The 5,721-nt window shown below is 38.3% G+C and overlaps 1 long non-coding RNA gene across 1 annotated transcript; it reads right to left on the bottom strand.

The window, feature by feature from the left end:
* Nucleotides 1–2,484: 2,484 nt before the first annotated feature.
* LOC125139007 lies at nt 2,485–5,465 on the bottom strand. Its single transcript, XR_007138109.1, has 4 exons — nt 4,829–5,465; nt 3,427–3,515; nt 3,127–3,237; nt 2,485–2,601 (listed from the first exon to the last, which is right to left on the bottom strand). It is a non-coding gene; the product is annotated as an uncharacterized LOC125139007 (long non-coding RNA).
* Nucleotides 5,466–5,721: the final 256 nt, after the last annotated feature.

Raw genomic sequence — 5,721 nt, 5'->3', positions numbered from 1 at the left:
GCAGCAGGTCCCTGAGATAATGTATAGGATTGTACAAAACAGCAAATGACTGAAATGTTAGACAGTGTGTGCAAAGACAAAAAAAAAGCAGGCATGTCCAACAGCTCGCTGATGTACACATCATAAACAAATAATACTAACTACTTTATGAATACTGCAGTAACACCCTTAAACAGTGCCCATGAACCCTCAACCCTACTGGAAGTCCCATGCAATTAGAACTTAACATAATAAGATCCACTGTTTTTATTTTTCCTAAATGCCTTCAGTCTATTGACATAATGCACAATACATGCACAGGGCACAAACAATAAACCTGCTCTTCGTCTGGTAAAGAAAGAAGTGGCAGATGAAAAGCCAGTAAATCCACTGTTTTTTCCACTAGATTTTCACCATCCAGAGGCAAAAGAAGACTCACTCTCAAATACTGTATTTGGTTTGAATGTCACTCCTGAGCACTCCATGGCAAGCAGAATACAAGGATTATGAACCAAGCATAGAGATCATTAACCCACTTCACTGTCGAAAGAGCCAATACTATAGTTGTCTTTAAAGAAAGGAGCCTAAGACTAATCCTCTATATAGGCTTAAAAGAGGGCTGAATGTAATCAAGACCCCAGAGAGATCCCATGGCCGAATCAACGGTTTTGAAACCCTATTTAATTGCGATGTTCCGCTTATAAACCTGCAGTTTTAAACAGACATATAGTCTACAGGAGAAGCCATGTCTGGTTGTACTGGAGTTGGATTATTGGATTATTTTATATAGACTATTATATATAGTCAGCTACAATCACTGTAAACATTTGAAACAATCAGTAAATCTTGGTGACCACAAACTCGTACTCCTGTTTGGAGGTCAAGGATATGTGCAGTGATTGAAATTAAGATCAGATAAAAAAAAAATGAATAAAATAAAACCCTGACACTTTTTCATTGTAACTTTGAACAAATGTTTTAAACTCATGGTATCTTATGTATGTAACCTAGTGAACCAGCATTAATGTATTCAATGTTAGAGATTTAAGCACTTATGTATGTTGCTCTGGATAAGGGCGTCTGCCAAATGCTGTAAATGTAAATGTAAATGAGTGTCATCCAAATAGCAGTGGTATGAAAGCCCAAGTGTGAATGACTTGACAAAGATAGCCTGTATGGGGGGAGAACCAAAAGAGGAGTGAGTACCGAGCCTTGTGGGACACAACTGGAGAGTCTACATGGAGCAGGATCCCTTTCATGTTACCTGATTTAACCGACCCTACAGCTAGGAAGCAAACCATTGCTATGCTGTGCCACAAACAGCAGAAAGTATTCACGTTCACAGTAAATACTAACTTGTTTTCGTAAAATATCCAAACCGCCAGAGAAGAGTTTACAATGGTGTTGTTGGTGTTTACAGGTGTGTAACCACACTCATTGTGATTAAAAGAAGATACTGAAGAATGTTTGGAAGAGCACTGTTCATACACACAAAATCCTTTGTGTGTGTGTGTGTGTGTGTGTGTGTGTGTGTATGGTGTGTGTGTGCATAAAAACACAGTAAGTCAGTAACTATTGGACATTATTTACATTTACACTATTTACTTTAGAGTGTCACCCAAATGAGGATGAGGTTCACTTGTGAGTCTGGTTCCTCTCAAGGTTTCTTCCTCTCAGGGAGTTTTTCCTTCATCTCAGAGAGTCGCCTACGGCTTGCTCATTAGTAATAGGGATATATATATATAGAGAGAGAGAGGAAGGGGAAATACATTTTAAGTTCATCTTTTTAAATTAATTTTAAACTTTAATAGTATATATTAATTTATTTAATAATTTATTTTATCCTTATGTTGTTTCTTATTGTTATTATTATATATTATATCTTTTACTCTCTCTTCGGTTTCCATAATTCTGTAAAGTTGCTTTGAGACAATGTGAAATTGTTAAAAAAGCTTTATACATATAACCTGAACTGAAATGAAATTGAATTACTCATGTTCAGTTCTCTCAGACTGGAGGATTTTGAGCTGAGAACTGAGCACAGAACTCTACAGCTTTCCTTTGTCAGATTACAGTAACTCAGACAGAAATACCAGTGTGTTTCTCTATTACACAGAAATCACAAGTGAGACATGATTTTATAGTATTTTGTCAAGATTTTCAAAACTGTTAACACAAAAAAAAACTTTAGTTTCAGGATTTTCTAATTGACTTTAACATGATTAGAAACATGTTTGAATTAATGAATGAGTGAAAATAATAATTTTATAATTATTTAATTTCCCAGGTTCTTTCACAGCACCACAGCTCCCTCCAGCTCAAGGACTGCTGGGTGAACCGAACTCTTACAGCAGTTTTTCCTCACTGTCGATCTGAGAGCTGCAGCACTCCATAGTTTAATATTTTACAACTTTAGAGCCTGATTGAGCTCATTAAGGAATTCATAATGATGGGAGAATGTTTGATCAGTTGGAAAACTGCTGTAAACCACCTCACTGTACTGACCTCAGATCAGGAGAGCTGTCTTCATCTTTAAATATAATTGGCACAACCATTGATTTATCACTTTTCATGGACACCAAGCTGGGTTCTGGTGAGTCTGACCTCTTTCTCTTCCTCATTCTAAAACACATATATGCTATAAATACACACATCATACAGTAACCACCACCAGAGGGAGCCCTCTCCTGAATACTCATCCCTCTGGTGGTTGGTCGCATGGATGTTCAACACGGATAGCTTTAATTCATGTTTGGTCATATGGATTAAGACTAAAATTGAAATACCTGTTCAGTACAATGTTCTGAGGAAAAAGAAAAGCAAAAGCTGGTCATGAGGAAAGATTTACTTTATATAGTTTCTATGGACATTCCAAGACTGATTTCTTCCACCACCATCAGCCAGATGAACTTCAGCAATGCACATTAAGATACAGTCAGAGATGTTTTCAGAGATGGCCCTACTAGTGACTAATATAATCTCATTTATATTCACCCCTGGTGTTCCACTTCATAAGATAAGATGATCCTTTACTCGTCCCACCAGGGTTTGCGTGTCAGTCAGCTCAGAGGCATTAATTTCAAATTGTTAATTCTCAGGAGACAAAAAGTAAAACTGAGCTACAATAAAACACCTCACTATACTGACCCCAGATCAGAAGAACTGTCTTCACAACTAAATATATTTGGTCCTTCCACAGCTTCATCACTATTTATACAGCTGGGTCCTGGTAGGTCTGATGTCTTTCCCTCCATCTTTCTAGTGAGACAAAAATTAACCAAAGTTAAGAAACATTCACACTAATATAATATCACTGCTATATCACTAGATACTCAGACAATCCACAGCCACTTCCTGGACATCGGAGACACCCGGAGCATGTGGCAGGGCATACAGGCGATCACAAACTACAAGACAGCTTCACCTGCCTGTAATAATGATGCCTACCTCCCAGAAACACTGAGTGACTTCTACGCTTGGTTTGATGTGTAGAACAATGTAGCGGCATTAAAGTCCATCCCTCCATTCCAGTATTTCTGCACACAGAATATTTTTTGAAAATACAGTACTTTTTTTGCTTTCAGCTCTGTTTGTGTGTCTTTTTTGTCTAGTCCTGAACTGTTTGCACCAGGTTGCACAGTTGCACTTTATGTGGCTAAGACTAACTTAGCTCTGTCTTTGTCTTTATCTCTGTCTTTGTTCTATGTAGCACCAGGTCCTGGAGAAACGTTGTCTCAGTTCACCACTTGAGGCTATATTCAAAATGAATCAATTATAAAAATAGACATTTCAGGTTGGTAGATATTTTTATGCTCATATTAATGAAGACATAATTATACTGTAAAACTTTTATTTATCTTCAAATTCAAGTCAAGAAGCTTTTATTGTCATTTCACTAAATACTGTATGTCTGACTCAGTACAGTGAAATGAGACAGTGTTTCTTCAGGACCATGAAGTTACACACAACAACACAGAGATAAGGACAGACTCTATAATCACAATAAAGGTCAGTTCAGTTTACTGTAGAATTTTACTGTAATGTCTGTCTGTGTGACTGGAACTGGGAGCAGATTGAATTTGTTATAAACTTAACATTTAGAACATTTCGATCAAACTCATTTATCAGTTCATAATGATCAACTGTATGATCGATCACACACACAAACACACACACACTCACCGACACACACACACACACTCACTTGCGCACACACACATACTCACTCGCGCACACACACACACACACACACTCGAGCACACACACATATACAGACACACACATACACTCACTCACACACACACACACACATACAGACACACACACAGACACACACACACACACTGACACACACAGACACACAATCACCGACACACACACACACACACAAAATTGTGTGATGAACTTGTACAAAGGAGGAAATATCCTGGACCTGGTTTTCACTGATCGTTTCCCAGCTACATACATGACTGCTACCTTACTTAGCATCTCTGATCTATCACTATCACTATCCTACCTAAAAAAGACTTTTAGCATCTCTCTCTTACCTGTATTTCCCCTTCCTCTGTAGCTTCTGTCACTATTTTATCTCTCCCTGACACTCATTCACTTTCCTCCCTACTCTTGGACTCTACAGTGTGAGGAGATCTTGTCATTCCTCACTCTGCACCTCACTACCAGCACTGCTCGACTGATCCTGAAGTGTAATTTATATTGACATACGTGTCCTTTGGTGACAATTGTTTTCGGATTGCGTAGGAAACCCTTCCACTCTAACACTAAAGGATGTGTCCTAGTTTGCACAGGTTAGTGTTGAAAACACAAGATCAACTATCAAAGTTGGTCTTACCTTGAACACAGGTGTCCTTCGAGGTCCCTTGGTCTTCTAACAAAGGATCCTCTTCAAGTTCTTCTACCTAATCTTTTAGATGAAGCAGTCAGACTTAGACTTTCTTGTCTTTTCAGGGTCCTTACAATAGGAGGCCTTGTTTTTGGTAAAAGTAATGTATTACAGATAAATTACAGATAAATGTAATACAGATAAATTACAGATAAATTACAGATAAAAAATCTCCTTCAAATAATCAAACAGTATTAGAATAAGTAAAAGTATTTAAAATGCAAAGACTGTAACAAGTCAAGAAACATTCTCCAAGTGTAAGCTTGCGTTTGTTTTCTGATTCACACAGAGTATAAGACGCACTGAACTTGTCTACACTAGAATGCACACTGAGTATGTAATATGTACATTTTTATACACTTTCCTGTAACATGTTGTTCAACATTACTCATGGGTCGCAGCTACCCTTGCTGTCACCAATGTTTCTTTCTGTCATCCATACCTTCTGTACATCAGAGTAGAGGTCTTCTTGGGTCTAAAGAAATGTACCCGACCCGAAGTGACCCGATTCACTTTTTACCCGAACCCGACGTGCATAATTTATTTATTTTTTTTAAGAAAGACCCGACCCGAGACAGACCCGAAAAAATTAGACCCGAATCCGACCCGACGGCAATTTTTTTTAACCCGACTCGACCCGAATCTCCACTACAGAGTGGATTCAAAATTGATTGAAAATAGATTGGTCTGTTTCAACGAAAATTAGCTTACCGCCAGCCACACGTCACCAGCCCCATGTCGGAAGTGGTCTTGGCAAACAGATGAGAGGTTGGAAAAGGACTCGAGTCGATACACACATGAGATACAGTAGTTCGGGTCTTCTCGGGTCCGTTCGGCAAAAA

This window comes from Tachysurus fulvidraco, chromosome 16 (genome assembly GCF_022655615.1).
Source record: "Tachysurus fulvidraco isolate hzauxx_2018 chromosome 16, HZAU_PFXX_2.0, whole genome shotgun sequence".
Lineage (NCBI taxonomy): Eukaryota > Metazoa > Chordata > Actinopteri > Siluriformes > Bagridae > Tachysurus > Tachysurus fulvidraco.
Note: the sequence above shows the minus strand (reverse complement) of the source record. Positions and strands in the feature narration are given on the sequence as shown.